The following is an 18661-nucleotide window of genomic DNA, read 5'->3' on the forward strand; positions in this document are numbered from 1 at the left end:
CACTTGCTTCCTGCTTTGGATAGGAAAATTGGTTCTTACCTGCTAATTTTCATTCCTGTAGTATCACGGATCAGTCCAGACAGCTGGGTCTTGCCTCCCCTCTAGCAGATGGAGACAAAAAAAGTCTTGACTGACTGTATGCTATAGCCTGAGGTGCCACCTGCAGTCCCTCAGTATTGAACTGTATCCAAGCTAGATGAGCAAAAACCAAACAACACTAGGATAAACTAATAGATTTCCCCTACAACAGGAGAGGAACCTTGTAAATTCAAACACCATCACCATACACCAAAAAAAAAAAAAAAGTGGTGGGGGACCCGAACCTGTGCCATTCTTCTGATTACAAATAACTGAATGAGCGGACTCTCCATCTCCTCCTCTCCGAAAACTGGGCGGGACTCTGGACTGATCTGTGGTACTACAGGAACGAAAATTAGCAGGTAAGAACCAATTTTCCTTTCCCTGTACGTATCCAGATCAGTCCAGACAGCTGGGATGTACTAAAGCCCTCCTACCCGGGGTGGGACCTAGAGAGTCATGCTTGAAGCACGCTATCACCAAAACCCCCAGCTTCTGGGGTCTGGACATCCAAACGGTAATGCTTAACAAAGGTGTGCAGCGACTTCCAAGTAGCCGCCCTACAGATCTTCTGTGGCGAAACTTGCTGGCATTCTGCCCAAGAAGCCGCTTGCGACCGGGTGAAATTTATTTATTTATTTATTTAACACTTTTCTATACCGACCTTCATGGTAATGACCATATCAGATCGGTTTACATCGAACAGGGTAAAAAACTGAAACAGAAATAAACAATTGAACGGAAGCGGCAAAGTTACATTCAACAAGGAGGGTGAACTTGGAGGCTAATCAGCTAGAAAGAGAGGCCTAGGGTGGCAGAAAACTAAATATAATAATATAATACATAGTAATATAGTATAAATACAGTAATATAATACAATAAGGTGAACGGGCTAGCGCATAATGAACTTTGTGGTACAGGTTTCCTCGTTCATGAAGGGAGTTAGGTCATCTAGTGTGAATCCGGGGGATCTGAGAAGGCTTGGCGGAAACGAGACCGAAACCCTGAAGGGACCGGACGACCTTGAGCAATGTATGCGGAGGTAATAGCATCTTTCAACCATCTGGCAATAGTGCTCTAGAGGCCTTTTGTCCCCATCGAGGACCACTCCACAATACAAAAAAAATGGTCTGATAGGCGAAAGCTATTTGTAGCCTCCAGATACCGCAATATCACCCGCTTAACATTCAGCCTTCGTAAGTCTCTAGACTGAGGAGAAGCCGGATCTGGAGGTTGAAACGAAGGGAGATCCACCGACTGGTTCAAAATGAAATCTAACACCATCTTAGGCAAGAAGGAGGGAACTGTATGCAAAGACACTACTGTATCTGAAATCCGCAGAAAAGGCTCCCTACACGATAATGCCCGGAGCTCCGACACTCTTCGGGCAGAAGCTGTGGCCACCAGGAAAACTACTTTCAGAGAAAGATCTTTTAACGTTGACCGCTTCAAAGGATCAAACAGAGGAGCACACATGGCTCTCAGAACCAGGTTAAGGCTCCAAGAGGGACAAGGATTCTGAAGCGGAGGACGCAAATGCTTTGCCCCCCTGAGGAAACAGGATATGATCGGATACGACGCCAAGGTTTCCCTACCTACCTTTCCACGAAGACATTCTAAGGCCGCGACCTGCACTCTCAGGGAATTAAAAGACAAGCCTTTCACCAGACCCTCCTGTAAAAAGGCCAGCACATCCCCTACTAAGGCTCTAGTGGGATCCACCTCGCGTTGCATGCACCAGGACTCAAAGACCTTCCACACCCGGACATATGCCAGGGAAGTGGAATTCTTCCTGAACTGCAGGAGGGTAGATACCACACCATCCGAATACCCCTTGTTCTTCAAACGTTCCCTCTCAAAAGTCATGCCGCTAGACAAAAGCGGTCTGCCTGATCCAAATAAATGGGCCCTTGATGCAGGAGATTGGGCAGGTGAGTGAGACGTAAGGGGCCATCTACCGCTAGATTGATCAGGTCTGTGAATCAGGGACCTGTGAACCAAGAATGTAGTTCTATTGGCCACTCTGGGGCCAATAGAACTACGTCGCCCGGATGGATTTCTATTCAACGCACAACCTTGCCGAGTAACAGCCATGGAGGGAAGACGTAGAGGAGGACATCCGATGGCCAAGGGAGAACTAGGGCATCCACCCCTTCCGCTCCCATCTCCCTGTACCGGCTGAAAAACCACGGAGCTTTGGCACTGCGAAACGTCGCCATCAGATCCATACAAGGGATGCTCCACCGCTGACTAATGAGATGAAATGCGTCTTCTGAGAGTTCCCACTCTCCAGGATCCAGACGATGCAGACTCAAATAGTCCGCTTGAATGTTGTCCAACCCCTCAATATGAGACGCTGCCAATCCGTCTAGGTGTAGCTTCGCCCAGGTGATTAACTCCCAGATCTCCTGGCAATTTATATAGGCCACCGCTGTTGCATTGTCGGTCAGCACTCTCACTGGCTTCCCCTGGAGAAGAGCAAGCAGAGCTTGTAATGTCAGTCGGACAGCCCTGGTCTCCAGATAGTTAATATACCAAGCAGCCTCTTTCCTTGACCAGCGGCCTTGAATGGACTTCCCCTGACAGACCGCCCCCCAACCGGAGAGGCTGGCATCCATATTAACCACTGTCCAAGAAGGAAATGTCCAAGTCTGCTCCTCGTTGCAGGGAATCCGGAAGGAGCCACCAGGCTAGACTGGACCGAGCATTCTCCAGAAGGGGACGAGGCAGCTAGAACTGTTCAGACATGGGGTCCCAATGGGAAAGTAAGGCAAATTGAAGAGGTCTCAAATGAGAGAATGCCCACGGAACCAAATCCAAGGTGGATGCCATGGATCAGAGGACCTGAAATTAATCCCAAACTCGGAGTAAGCGGTTGGCTAATAAGCTGAGGACCTGAGCTTGCAACTTGGAGATCCACTCCTCTGTGAGAAAAACTTTCCCACGCTTGATATCGAATTGCGCTCCCAGAAACTCCAGTGTCTGAGAAGGGTTCATGTGGCTCGTGGCCAGATTGACGATCCACCCCAATGAGCTCAGACGTCACAGGATCAGTTAGACTGAAGTTAGGCAGCGATCAGTTCGACTGAAGTTAGGCAGCGATCTTCCGACTTCACCCAAATCAACCAGTCATCCAAACAGAAATGTACAAGGACTCCTCTCTCAGCAGGCTTGCCACCACCACCATCACTTTGGTGAAGGTCCTGGGAGCTGTGGCCAGACTGAAGGGGAGAGCCCGTAATTAAAAATGCTCCTCCAGAATCATGAACCTCTGATACTTTTGATGATCGGACTGGATCCTGATGTGCAAGTACGCCTCCGTGAGATCCAGAGATTCAACGAATTCCCCTCTGTGTACCACTGTGATCACAGAACGCAGGGTCTCTATACGGAAGCGAGGAACTCGCAGGACTTTGTTCACCTTTTTCAAGTCCAATATGGGCCGGAAAGTGCCCTCCTTCTTTGGCACTATGAAGTAAATGGAGTAACAGCCTGTTCTTTGCTCCTCCCGGGGCACTGGAACCACTGCGCCTAAGTTGCAGAGACAATGAAGCGTGTCCCACACAGCTCTTCGCTTTTGATTGTACGAGCAAGGGGATACCAGAAACCTTTCTTTTAGAAGCCGAGCAAATTTTTACTCTTAACTGTGTTTTATCACATTTAGGACCCACTGGTCTGACATGATGGTGGGTCCACCCCTCGTAAATAGTGTCAGCCGACCAATTATTGGAACCGAGGAGTGGATTGGTGTCGCGTCATTGGGAAGATTTGGCTCCAACCGCTTCCTGTGTGCTTTCCCTGCCAGATCGCTGACCACAAAAGGACTGCCCCCAGGAGTGTTGCTTGCCCGAAGGCTGCCTTGAGGAAGAGCCTGATGATCTGGACACCCAAAACTTGCGGTTACCCTGGAAACGGGAGCGCTGAAATGAGGACCATCTCAACTTCAGCTTATCCTCCGGCAACTTATGAACTTTGTTCTCTCTCAAAGAGTTAATTATCTTCTCCAAGTCCTTGCTGAACAACATTTTCCCCTTAAAAGACAGGGAACTGAGCTGAGCCTTGTAAGCCACATCCACCGCCCAATTCCGTAACCACAGGAGTCTGCGAGCAGAAACCGCAGATACCATGGTCCTGGAGGAGGTTCGAAGCAGATCATACAGAGCATCCACACTATAGGCCACCATGGCTTCTAGCCACTCCACCTGGCAAACATCAGTATCTAATAAGGTCCTGTCCTGCTGCAACTGTTGAACCCAATGAAGTCCTGCACGTAGTATAAAACTGCTACATATGGCAGCATGAACGGCAAGGGCCAACACCTCAAAACTCTTCTTGAGGTGTGCTTCCAGCTTCCTATCCTGAAGGTCCTTGAGGGCAATAGCCCCAGTGACTGGAATGGTAGTCTTCCTCGTAACAGCAGAGACTGAAGCATCCACCTTCGGGACTCTGAGCAAATTCAGGGCGTCCTCAGGCAGTGGGTATAACCTATCCATAGCTCAGCTGACCTTCAACCCCGTGTCTGAAGTGTCCGACTCCTAGAACAACAAGTTGTTGACTGACGCGTGGAAGAGAAAGGACCTAGTCGGACCTCTCAGGCCCACCATGACAGGATCCACGGAACCCAACTTGCTGACCTCCTGAGGACACTCAATACCCAGTTCCTCCAGAACCGCGGGTATTAGGGGGATGAGTTCTTCTCTGCGAAACAACCACACAACTCTAGGATCATCCCCCTCCACCAGAGATGGATTGTCCAGCGCTTGGTCACCCAAGGCTGGATCTGCTCCTGGAGAGTCCTGTCCTGTCAAGTCCTCTGGAGCCGAAACCTCAGGGGAATGCTCCGACACAGGTCGAGCCAATGAAGCCCCTCGGGGCCGTCAGAATATCAAGACCCCCGACTTCTCAGGAATCCTGGGCTATTTTGACGACTGGGAAGATTACCCCCCCCCCCCCCCCCGGCACTTCATGGACCTCCTGGCCTTAAAGGCCTTATGCCGCAGCAAAACGAAGTCAAAGGAAAAGCTGGAAGAGAAACCTGACTCCTCTCCAGTCTTCCCCTCATCTTCTGCAGTGGATATATCAGGCCCCAGACCCCCACCCCGGAGGCCCCCGCTTGAGGAGATAACACCGGTGGGGAATCCCCTCCCCCTCTGCGGTTCATGAGAAAAATCGGAAGGCTGCCAAAATGGCCTCCGTTCCAACGCTGAGGAAGAAGGGATCCCGCGAGGACCTTGAGGTCTGCCACATCGGAGAGAGCCGCCCAGGCTCCCAGTGCTTAGACGATTTGTTCCCCGACGCATTCCCTGATGTCCCCTCCACCCCAGGGAGGCATCTGGAACAAAGCCTGCCGCGCGAGAGACGCACATGGGCATCCCCACAGGCCGAGCACGCTGAGCCCCGTGGCATCAGAGGGGAAGACCAGCGAGCAGCTGAGTCGAAACAGAACCGGAGCACTGAAGCCAAAACGCCTGCACTGCCTTTATCTAGCGCGTCAACTCACGGGAGGGAAGATAGAGAAACCGCTCTACTTAAAGTTTTATTTAAAAAAAAAAAAAAGAAAAAAGTAAAACTTCCCTGAAAGCAACAGGCTCAGTTGGGATCCCGTAGGGTGAGTGAGCTGAACTCCCCGGTTTCACCCCAATCCGGCTGCCGGAAGGAGAGCTCACAAGGTCCCCGACCTTCTGCTCTTAAGCCTCGGATACCAGGGGGGATGGTCCCACTAGGACCTAACAACCCTCTGGGAGGCAGTAGAAAACTCACTGCAAAGTGAAACTGTCTTTTCTTCTTTTTTTCTCTCTCTCTCTAGACTGCAGGCTTTGCACCTCCACCATCTGCTGGAAACATCAATCTCCATCTGCTGGAGACATTCAAAAGACTCAAACCTCTCCTCTTCCCATACGACTATAGAACTGTCCTCCAGACCTCAAAGCTTGACTATTCAACTCCCTTCTGCTTGGCCTCCCTGCTGCCACAATCAGACCGCTGCAGCTACTACAAAATGCAGCAGCCAGATCCCTCACAAACAGAAAGAAATCGGACCACATCACTCCAATCCTCAAGGACCTACACTGGCTACCCATCCACTTCCGAATACAACACAAAGTCCTATCACTCATGCATAAGTCTCTCCACAACAACAAATTGAATTGGTTAAGCACACCCCTACGATACCACACACCGAAACAAAACCTCCGATCCTCTAACACTGGTCTTCGCCACATCCCCACTCCAAAAGAAGCACATCTATCCATAACAAGAGAACGCGCACTGTCCATAGCCGGACCCTCACTTTGGAACAACCTTCCAGCACATCTCAGATCGGAACCCTCAACACAGCTCTTCAAAAAACTAAAGACCTGGCTCTTCCGACAAGCCTTCCCCCAATGATCCTATCCCCCCACCACCTTTCCTTCAGCACCATTTTCCCGTCCGACCCCTGTTACACCTATTCTCTGCCTCTATGTTTCCCATCACACATGCTGATTATGCTTATTACGTTTACATTTATGCTTATTACGTTTACGTTTTCATTGTTGGAGTTCAAGCCTCACAAACAGGTCAATACAGTAAAGTGCGGCCGTGGTTACCCTGCTCCTAACCCGCTTTCTACTCACTTTTCGGCCACGTTAGTCCAACCCGCGATACACTATCCCCTTTAACCTACTCTTACCGCCTCTTTAAATCACCGGGTAACCCCTTCCGCCCGCGGCATGTATATTAGATGTAAACGATCAAATTAGCTATTCCCTCCCATACAGTAACGCGCGCCCCGACTATCGCTTTTTTACCCTGCCGTTTTGCCGCGCGTTTAACCTGCTAACTTACCGCCTACCCTTACCCCTGCGTTAGAGGCAGGGGTAAGGGTAGGCGGCAAACTTTCCCCCAGCCCCCGCTCACCTGCCCTGGCCACGTCCATGGGTGCTGGTCTCTGGGGCAGCCCTAGTCCTCTCCCCTCCTCCCGAAGCAACGAAAGCAGAAAAAAGCAAAAAAGCAAAAGGAAAAAAAAAAAAAGCAAAAAAGCGAAAAAAAAAGTAGCAAGAGAGAGAGGGGAGAGAGGACGGGCAATCCTACGCTCGGGATTGCCAGTCCTCTCTCCCCTCCTCCCGAAGCAAGGCGCGAAAAGCAGCCTTGCTTCGGGCGGAGGGGAGAGAGGACTGGCAGTGTAAAGCAACGAAGCGACTTACTTTTTTTGCAGCCCCCCTCCGGAGACGGACATCGAAGATGGACCGCGGTTCCCCTGCCTCCAGCTGCCCGCGAAGATGGATGCCTGCATGGGCGAAAGCGGCCCCTGTGACGTGACGTCACATGCCGTGATGCCAAACGTCGTGACGTCACAACTTGAGCGGCCCAATTGCACGCACAGGGGCCGCTTTCGCCCGTGCAGGCATCCATCTTCGCGGGCAGCTGGAGGCAGGGGAGCCACGGTCCGTCTTCGCCGATGTCCGTCTCCAGAGGGGGGCTGCAAAAAAAGTAAGTCGCTTCGTTGCTTTACACTGCCAGTCCTCTCTCCCCTCCGCCTGAAGCAAGGCTGCTTTTCGCGCCTTGCTTTGGGAGGAGGGGAGAGAGGACTGGCAATCCCGAGCATAGGATTGCCCATCCTCTCTTCCCTCTCTCTCTTGCTTTTTTTTTTTTTTTTCATTTTTTCGATTTTTCCCGCTTTCGTTGCTTGCTTCGGGAGGAGGGGAGAGAGGACTGGCAATCTCGAGCGTAGGATAACCGTCCACTTCCTGGTACCTGTCATTTCAAATGTCATTTGAAATGACATTTGAAATGACAGATTCCAGCGTGTCCGTGAAGCGTTAGGCCAGTGCACCCAGGATACTGTATAGCGCTCTATACAGTAAAATGGGTTGCGTGGGCCTAACACTTCACGGACGCTTCTTAGATGCAGCTTGCATTTGCAAGCTATTTACATACAGTATCAAGCGGTAGGTGAGCTGGACTGTGCATGCGGCAACTGCGGGTGCGCCCTGCACTAACGCAGCTCTTCCTACCGCTCCTTACTGTATCGGCCTGAAAGTTACTTTAGAGGTCTTTTCATATGAATTAATATTTTAATTTATAATTTATTATTTTAGTTCTTGTTAATTAAGTTGACTCGTAGGAAATACGCAAGATTCCAAGTTTCATTATTTTACATTGTTAAAAATGGGTTTCCTCTGTAAGAAATAAGCACCCCCCCCCGCTTATTTCCTTTACGTTATCGGTAAACCGATGTGACACCTCTGATCTAATGTCGGTATATAAAAATGTATAAATAAATAAATAAATAAATAAAACAGAAATACTGACGGACTGCAGGTGACACTTCAGGCTATAGGGTACAGTCAGTCAAGACTTCTCTGTCTCCATCTGCTGGAGGGGAGGCAAATCCCAGCTATCTGGACTGATCCGGGTACGTAAGTTTTTATTATGAGTTTTTGCCTCTAAGGCCAGCTTCTTTTCAAATTGTCTTTTAGCCCACCTTATCAATGTTTTACATCTAACTTACCAATGCTTATGCTTTTTTCTATTTTCTTCAGTTGAATCCTTTTGCCAAGTTTTGAAAGAAGTTCTTTTGGCTAAAATAGACTCTTTCATCTCACCTTTTCACCATGCTGGCAGTCGTTTGGCCTTCTTTCCACTTTTTTTTAATGAGTGGAATATATCTGGACTGGGCTTCTAAGATAGTATTTTTAAACAATGACAAAGGCTTTTGACTCCATAGACCACACTATTTTATTAGATGGGGGTATAGTGCTCAACTCATTTTATACTTTCTTGAATGAGTGAAGCCAGATTATATCGTATAGGTCAGGGGTAGCCAACTCTAGTCCTCAAGAGCCACAAACAGGTCAGGTTTTCAGGATAACAACAATAAATATGCATGAGATAGATTTGCATACAATGGAGGCAATGCATGCAACTCTATCTCATGCATATTCATTAGGGATATCTTGAAAATCAGGCTTGTTTGTGGCTCTTGAGGACTGGAGTTGGCCACCACTGGCTTAGGGGAAATAGCTTCCATCTAGAAGCAATTAATTGTGGGGGGTCCCTCAAAGCTCCACCTTGTCCCAGCTTCTTTTTAGCATATATAAGAAGCCTTTGGAGAGAGACATCACTGACTTGACAGTCTGCTACTGCTTTATGCAGATGAAATCTAAACGCACATCCTTCTAGACCCAAAGCTTAATGACTGGCTAGCTGCTGTAGTTGACTGGTTAAAAATCAATAAACTGAAACTCAGTGCCTCTAAGAGTGAGATTTTATGAATTAACAAAAAAGTTGAGATGTTGGATATCCTTTTACAAATTGAAGAAATTGTTATAATACCTAAGAATGGTGTGGTGTTAAGATTAAATACGGACTCACAAATTTCAGCGGCTGCTCGAAGTTCATTTCTACAGCCTCAACAAATATGCCAGCGGAGCCCATTCCTGGAAAAGGATGATCTTGCTACCATCATTCATAGGGGTAGATTTTTAAAAAATGCGCGTTCGCGTACTTTTGTTGGCGCACCAGTCGCAAACAAAAGTACGCTGGATTTTAGTAGATACGCGCGTAGCCGCGCGTATCTTCTAAAATCCAGGATCGGCGTGCGCAAGGCTGCCGATTTTGGGCAGCCGGTGCGCGCCGAGCCGCGCAGCCTGCCTCCGTTCCCTCCGAGGCCGCTCCGAAATCAGAGCGGCCTCGGAGGGAACTCTCTTTCGCCCTCCCCTCACCTTCCCCTCCCTTCCTCTACCTAACCCACCCCCCCGGCCCTATCTAAACCCCCCCCCTACCTTTGTCCACGGATTTACGCCTCCCGGAAGGAGAAGTAAATCCACGCGCGCCAGCGGGCCACTGGCGCAACGAGACTCAACCCGGGGGCGGTTCCGGAGGGCGCGGCCACGCCCCCGGACCGCCCCGGGCCGAAACCACGCCCCCCGGGCCTGCCCCCGAAACGCCACGTCCCGCCCCCAAAACGCAGCGATCGGCCCCGCCCCCGACAAAAAACCCCGGGACTTACGTGAGTCCCGGGGCTCTGCGTGCGCCGGCAGGCCTATGGAAAATAGGCACGCAAGGCCCTGCTCACGTAAATCCGGGCGGATTTACGCGAGCAGGGCTTTTAAAATCCGCCCCATAGTTTTTTCACTTCACGCCTCAACTATTATGATTTATTGTTCTTGGGACCCAACTAAGAGCAGTAAAAAGCTTTAATAAATTCAAAATGTATCTACTTGTTTATTAACAAGCACTAGTATCTGAGACCATGTTATCCCCACATTCACTGGCTTCCTGTGTCCTTTTTAGTAAAATTTTAAATCCTATCATTGGTTTTTAAAGCACAAAAGGGAATGGGCCAAGGTTATTTAAAAGGACATTTTAACCCCCCTATCTACCTACTAGACTGCTGAAATTGATTCAAGAATCTATTAAATGCTCCTCCTCCATTACAAACAAAGTTAGTAGTGATGTGGGAATATTCTCTTGTCACACACTTAAAAATATGAAATTATACTAGACTAGGGTGTCTGGAGACTATTTGTGTTTTAGACGGACAATCAAAACTGAGAAATTACTACTTACCTGATAATTTAATTTTCTTTAGGACAGTCAGATGAATCCAGAACAAGTGGGGTTATTCTCCCCTACCTGCAGATGGAGACGGAGCAAACTAATGTCACAGTATATATACTGCAGTGACATCAGCCTGCCAGTATTGTCTTCAAAAGCAACTGTGGACAGACTAGCAAAAGACTTGATTAAAAACAGAAAACCATTTCAATACTCAGTCAATAGGCAACACTGAGCTCAGACAACCGCACATGCAAAGGCCGCTTCCTCCCGGGCCTGCACATCCAGACGATAATATCTGGAAAAGGTGTGTAAGGAGGATCACATTGCAGCTCGGCAAATGTCGACAGGGGACAATCATCTAACTTCTGCCCATGACACTGCCTGAGCCCTAGTGGAATGAGCCCTAACCTGACTAGGTAACAGTTTCCCGGCATGCACAAATGTAGCCGTGAGTGCCTCCTTAATCCAGCAAGCTATTGTAGCCTGCAAGACTGGTTCTCCCTGTCTAGTACCATCATGAAGGTCAAACAGATGGTCTGACTTCCGCAAAGGCTCAGTAACCTCTAGTTATCTGACAATATGTCTTGACATCCAAGGGTTGCAACAGGCGATACTCCTCTACATCTCTCTGTCTAAGGACTACAGGTAGATGAACTGATTCAAGTGAAACCCAGTGACCACCTTCGGTAAAAAGGAAGAAACAGTACGTAGCTGCACCGTCCCTGGAGTCATCTGGAGAAATGGTTCCCAGCAAGACAAGGCCTGCAGTTCAGAAAATCTATGCACAGAACAAATTGCCACAAGAAATACCATTTTCAAGGTCAACAACTGCAAGGAGAGAGTATGTAGCGATTTAAATGTAGGGCCTGCTAAGAAGTCCAGTGCCAAATTAAAACTCTATAAGGGCATCGGAAACAGCTGAAGATGTTTCACTCTTCTCAGAAACTGGGCCACATCAGGATGAGCCCACAAGAATCCACCATTTACCTGACCCCTGAAACACGTGAGCGCCGCTACCTGGACCTTTAAGGAACTGAGAGCCAAGTCTTTATTCAAGCCATCCTGCAAAAATTCCAAAATAAGCGGAATCTTGACCAAGGACGGAAGAGTACATCGATCCTCACACCAGGCCTCAAACAATTTCCAAACCCGCACATAGGCCAAGGAAGTGGAGAACTTTCTTGCTCTTAGTAAGGTGGAAATCACTGCTGTGGAATAGCCATGCTTCAGCAAGTGAGCCCTTTCAAGGGCCAAAGCGTAAGACAAAATCAATTCAGATCTTCATGAAGAACAGGTCCCTACCGCCACAGGTCCCTGTGCACTGGAAGTCGAAGAGGCGAGTCAGCCAGGAGCCTTCGCAGATCTGTATACCACGGTCTCATGGGCCAATCCAGAGCGACCAAGAGCACCATCCTTCTGTGGCGCTCGATACTTCAAAACAATCTTCCCAACATGGGCCATGGAGGAAAGGCATATAAGCAACTTGTTTCTGGCCACTCCTGCACTAGGGCATCGATCCCCAAGGACTTCGGATCTCTTCTGCGACTGAAGAAACACGGAACCTTTGCATTGCGCAAGACTGCCAACAGGTCTAGGAATGGGAGTCCCCAGAAATCCCGAATCAGTTGAAATGCCTCGTCTGACAATGCCCACTCTCCCTGCTGAGAATGTCTGCTCTTACATTGTCTTTGCCTACGATGTGCGAGACTGAGATCATCTGGAGATGCACTTCTACCCATTCCATAAGTTGATCTATTTCCTGCGACACTTGTTGGCTCTTGGTACCTCTCTGCCAATTGATGTAAGCCACTGTCGTAGCGTTGTCCGATATTATTTGGACTGATTGACCCTGCAGTCTATCGCTGAACCGTAAACACGCCAACTGGACTGCTCTGGCTTCCAGGTGATTGATGTTCCAGAGAGACTCCTCTGCATTCCAGCAGCCTTGCTCTGTCAGCTCCTGACAGTGAGCTTCCCAACCAAGGAGACTCGCATCCGTCGTCAGTAATAGCCATTCCGGAAGGATTAGAGAAACTCCCTTCCTTACATATTCCGCTTGCAGCCACCACACCACTACATTTAGGAGGAAACCTCCATTGGTAGGTGAAGCCAAATCAAATAGTCTTGAGACATGCAGATTCCACCAGCAGGGAGTGCTGAAGAGGACATATATGCGCCCTCGCCCACGGTACCACTTCCATGGTCGCCGCCATTAAGCCAAGTACCTGCAGGTAAGACCATAAGGTCGGGCGTAGAGTGCTCATCAGCAGATAGAGCTTCGCTAGGAACTTCTGAATTTGAGCTTCTGGAAGGAACATCTTGCCCTGCTTTGTGTAGAAATGAACCCCAAGGTATTCCAGCGATTGAGTAGTCTGAAGACTGCTCTTGGCTAGGTTCACCACCCAGCTGAGTTCCTGCTGCAAGGAAATCACCTTGTGAGTAACCAGGCGGCTCTCTTCCGGTGACTTGGCTCGGATCAGCCACTTGTCCAAATAGAGTGTATTAGGATTCCACCCTTTCTCAAATCTGCCGGAACTACTACTATTACCTTGGAGAAGGTTCTGGAAGCGGTGGCCAAACCAAAGGGCAACGCGCAAAATTGAAAATGGCGCCCCAGAACTGTAAACCGCAGAAAGCATTGATGTTTGGGTTGGATGGGAATGTGAAGGCACGCTTCTGACAGATCCAGGAAGGTCAGAAATTCCCCCAGACTGCATAGCCATTATCACTGAGTGCAATGTTTCCATGCAGAAGTGTTCCACCTGCAGATGACGGTTGACACCTGTGAGAAGGGCAACCAAAATGATAAGTAGCATCAAAAAGCTGCCCTACGAGGTAAGGCTATGGAAGTTAGAGCTGTTCAGTTTGGAGAAGAGATTACTGAGGGGGGGGGGGGATAAGATAGAAGTCTACAAAATCGTGAAAGGACTTAACAAGTTAATGTAAATCGGTTATTTACTCTCTTAGATAATAGAAGGACTAGGGGACACTCCATGAGGTTAACAAGTAGCTCATTTAAAACTAATCAAATAAAATTATTTTTCACTCAGTGCATAGTTAAGCTCTGGAATTCATTGCCAGAGAATGTGGTTATAGCAGTTAGTGTGGCAGGGTTTAAAAAAGGTTTGGATAAGTTCCTAGAGGAAAAATCCATAAACTGATATTAATTATTAAGCAACAATAGCTTGAGATTTAATGTTTGGGTACTTGGCAGGTATTTGTAACTTGGATTGACCACTGTTGGAAACAGGATCCTAAGCTTGATGGACCCTTGGTCTGACCCAGTATGGTAATTAAGATCTTATGTGGCGATCCAGGATGGGACAAAAGGAGCCCTCCTTCTTTGGCATGACGAAATAAATGGATATCGCCCCATATTTTCTTGAGACGTGGGCACTGGGACCACAGTCCTCAGACTGAGGAGCCTTGTCAATTTACTTTCCAATGCCTGTTTCTTCTGCAGGGAATAGCAGGGAGATACCATGAACACGTCCCAAAGAACACTGCCAAACTCCATCGCATATCCTTCTCGTATCACTTCCAGAACTCACTGATCAGATGTGATTTCGACCCACCTCTGATAAAAGAAAGAGGCGTCCCCCTATCTCCTGCTCCTGGGAATGGGCCGGCAAACCTTCATTGGGAGGCTCGGGAGATTCCACTACCCAAGCCTGTGCCCCTTCTGGGTGGTCTGGGGTGAAAGGACTGAGACCAAACGAATGGTTGAGTCCTCTGAAAGGTCACTCCTCTACAGGGTCTAAAATGCCTGGATCCTCTAGGAATGCTGCATCTGCTTCTTATCCTCTGGCAAATGAGGAACTGGAGATTCACCCCACTTACTGGCCAGTTTCTCCAACTCACTCCCAAATAAAAACGAGCTGTTAAAAGGCAACTTGCTGAGGTTAGTCTTGGAGGTTGCATCGGCTGACCAATTTCTCAATTATAACTGGTGCCTGGCTGCTATCAAAGCCACCCCTCTGGCTGAAGTGCGGACCAAATCACAGCCAGCATCAGCTAAGAAGGCAGCGGCTGGTTCCATAATTGCCCTGGAATTTACCCCAAAGTCATTGCCACTGCTTCAAATGCCTGCTTAAGGATAGTCTCAATCTTTCTATTATGAGCATCCTTCAAGGTCGCTCCTCCTTCCACGGGCATAGTGGTCTACTTGGATACTGCACACACAAGTGCATTTACCTTCGGAAAACTTAAGCGTTCTCTCACCCCTGGATCCAGGCATTCCAAAACCCAACCCCCTTTGAAATTAGCCTCTGGGGCACCCCACTCAAGATCAATCAATTCTCGAATGGCCTCCATCACTAGGAAAAAAAACAAGAAGCTTTACACAAGGAAATGAAAATGGGATTTCTCTTAGGCTCAGACACAGAATCCATCCCAGGGACCTCGAGCATTTTCAAGGTCTGGGAGGTAAGAACTGGCAGTTCATCTCTATGAAAGAACCGTAGCATAATCATGGAAAAATTAGTCAATAAACAACTCGCCGAATACTTGGAAACCAACAACCTCCTCTCAACATCTCAACTTGGGTTCCGAAAATCTAGAAGCACCGAATCCCTCCTTTTGTCACTTTCAGACAATATTCTCTTGAACTTAGAGAAAAAACAATCGTCCCTCCTCATTTTACTCGACTTATCAGCAGCTTTCGACACAGTGAACCATGATATCCTCTTAGATAGTCTTACAGAGATTGGCATAAAAAGCTTCGCACTCAACTGGTTCTCATCTTTCCTCCAGAATAGGTTTTACAAAGTCAAAATCAACAGCAAAGAATCTCCACCTTTCAGATCCACCGTGGGAGTCCCACAAGGTTCTTCTTTATCTCCAACATTATTTAAAATTTATCTTCTCCCTCTATGTCAGCTCCTTTCCAAACTCAATCTTACACACTATGTTTATGCAGATGACGTCCAAATCCTTATCCCGATTAGAGATTCATTGCAAAATACCTTACAATTCTGGAATTCCTGTCTTCTATCAATAACCTCCTAACAAATCTTAATTTGATACTCAATTCCAACAAAACAGAATTCCTTCTCATCACTCCAGATGGCAACTACACTTCACCTAATATTCACACCTTATCTCCTCCAGCCTTTTCCACCCAGGTCAGAAATCTTGGCGTCACCATGGATAATCTACTGAACTATAAAAGCTTCATCAATAACACTATAAAAGAAGGTTTCTTTAAACTTCAAGTATTAAAGAGACTAAAACCCCTCCTACACTTCAAAGATTTCAGATATGTATTACAAACAATTATATTCTCGAAAATAGACTACTGTAACTCATTGTTGCTTGGTCTACCCGCAAACACTTTGAAACCTCTACAATTGTTACAAAACGCCACTGCGAGGATTCTAACTAAATCCAGCAAAAGGGACCACATTACTCCCATCTTAAAAAACCTTCACTGGCTCCCTATCAAACATAGAATCCTTTATAAAACCCTTTCAATAATCCACAAAATCATCAATAACTCTACTCCAATTGACCTCACCATTCCTTTACAGCCTCACACCTCCTCCCGTCCAACTAGACTAACCCAGAGAGACACCCTAAGTCGAAGAGCTCTTTCCACCGCTGGTCCTAAACTTTGGAACTCTCTCCCACCAGACCTTAGAATCGTACAATCAGCACCTACTTTTAAAAAGAGACTCAAGACCTGGTTGTTTAACCAAGCATTTCCTTAACCCCAACAACCAAGCTCTTAACCTCATCACTATCGACATCAGCCTCGACATAGTCAGTACCAGCAATTATACCAGCATTTATACTCATTTTCTTTAAAATATATTGTATTTAAATTGTATTTAAATTATAATTCCCATGTTCATTTTAATTTATTATTATTATTTATTATTTATTTATCCAAGTTCATCCTACCTTGTTCATTGTAAGACATTATTCTATATATTGTCAAGTTATTTGTTGCAATGTAAACCGAAGTGATTAGTAACTATGTTACCAGAAAGTCGGTATATAAAACTGTCAAATAAATAAATAAATAAATAGTTCTACATGGTTTTAGACCTGGAGGGAATTTCACCATCCTCCAGAGAATCAGGATTGGCGTCATCATCTGTGCCATCTGGGTCTCTATCAAGGACCCACTGCCGCTCTAGGAGTACTCAGACACTTAAGAGAAGGTCTAGGCAAGGTTTCTATCTGATCCTCTACTCCAGGAGCATTGGACCAGGTTTGAGAACTGCACCTGAAGAATGGATTGCAACTCCTGGAAAAATTCCACCCAGGAAAAGTAGAAGTATCCAAACCAGGAGGCACCTAGGGTGTACTCGCTGAGCTACCATCCTCTGCTGAGGAACCAGTTAGGGTAGTTCCAAAGTCAGGTGCCCCACCTATGTCATCTTTACCCAGACCTACATCTGGCTGGGAAGAACCATGCCTCATAAAATCAGGATAAATCTCCCTGAGCCTCCAAACAGTGCTGGCACAAATTAGCAGGCATTCCTGGCTTCCTGCACCCACTGCCTTTCAGCTGCTCAAGCAGCTAAGTCCACACCAGCTGAAAATCCAGCTACCAGGCTAAGGCACACACACTGGTCCCCAGGCCTTTTTTTTTTTTTTTTTTTTAACATATTTGTATTAACTGTCCACACAATAAAACCAACTAGAACAAAAGCTATCAATCACATTCTTCCAAATGCACTTTAGTAAATAGACACTTCATTTCGGTGCTGAATGTGGACACTGCCTGCAGCTAGGATGCACTACACATCTCAGCTTCCCTGCCTAATAAACATGATATTTCAAAATAAAATAAAGGGCATACATATATCTTTATATTGTTCATACTCCCCCCTCCCCAACCCCCGAAAAAAAAAGTTTACTTATAAATTATATACATTGTTCTCCTCTCCCATAGAATGCCCTCTATTGGTAACTACCCCAGCGAACCTTTCACCACCCTCCTCTTTATTACCCATTTCCGACCCTACCCTGCCCATGGTCAGAATGAGACAGGCACACAAGCCTTTACGCAGTCGCAGATAAATGCGTGAGGCTGGGGGCACGCGCACTCGCAGCTCCTTTCCCGAGGAGAGGGCTGAAGCAGGAAAGAAAAAGGCAGTCAGTCTCGGAGCAGAAAGGAATACAATACAAAGGGTACTATTTGGGGGAATGAGAAGAACTCTTTCCTAAGGTGCGTGTAGGTATTACACAGAAAAAGGCGGGAAGGGAGCAAAGGAAGGGGGGCTGCAGCGTCTGCGCACGCGCCGCCCCTACCCTCTAGTGTGTGTCTCTCTCTCTCTCTTTTCCCAACTCCTTTCGCGCGAGCTCTGGGGAGAACAACAATGAATGTGTCGGCGGCTCCCGGGCGACGTTCGACGCTCGGAACGTTGCGGTCAGTGGGACAGCGATCGCGAGCCGCGCGGGTTCTCACCTGACTTCTGCGTTGGGCCGATGCGTGAGCGTGCGGCGCGCCCCGGGGACCCTGAAGCCTTTCCGAGAAGGAGCAGGGAGGGGAGAGACGGAGAGGCCCGGCCCACTTCTATTACAATCACTTCCTTTCTCTTCCCTTCCCCGTCCCGCTCGTGCCAGAGCGGGCGGGGAAATGGAGCCAGGAGCCGTCTTTCACCTAAACCACGACTTTTCTCTGCTGCCACAAGTTACAGGACCTCCTCCAGGAGCAAAATCTTGTGATCGCGCTCCTTTTCGGCGTAATCTGCCTTTTTTTACAGTAGCAAACATCATTCAAGTCTAAATTCTATTTTTAAAGTTGTTTACGTATAACTTTTTTTGTGTATACATTATACTCAAATATCCAATGGCCAACAAAATAGGACAACTTCAGAAAAATTAGATCATTTTGGTCTAAGCGCATGTTGCAAGTCCAGAAATAGCCTTTGAAGGGATTCGTTTTGCCGGTACAGAATGTTCAGAGTGTACTTTATTAAATTATTATACCTCAGCTTAAATTGGATCCACGATAAGTATAATAAAGCAATCTTGCCACTTTTTTTCTGAGTAACTTGTTAGAATTTGGGCCGGAGGAAGTGGGTACTGT

At 47.5% G+C, this 18661-nt stretch overlaps 1 protein-coding gene across 1 annotated transcript in view; it reads right to left on the reverse strand.

The window, feature by feature from the left end:
• The window catches only part of EMD (emerin), an 85744-nt gene extending 67483 nt beyond the window's left edge, over nucleotides 1-18261 (reverse strand). Inside the window, exon 1 of the mRNA XM_029609969.1 lies at nucleotides 18038-18261. The gene's annotated coding sequence lies outside the window, so the exon portion shown is untranslated. The remainder of the gene's footprint in view (nucleotides 1-18037) is intronic.
• Nucleotides 18262-18661: the final 400 nt, after the last annotated feature.

This window comes from Rhinatrema bivittatum, chromosome 1 (assembly GCF_901001135.1).
Source record: "Rhinatrema bivittatum chromosome 1, aRhiBiv1.1, whole genome shotgun sequence".
Lineage (NCBI taxonomy): Eukaryota > Metazoa > Chordata > Amphibia > Gymnophiona > Rhinatrematidae > Rhinatrema > Rhinatrema bivittatum.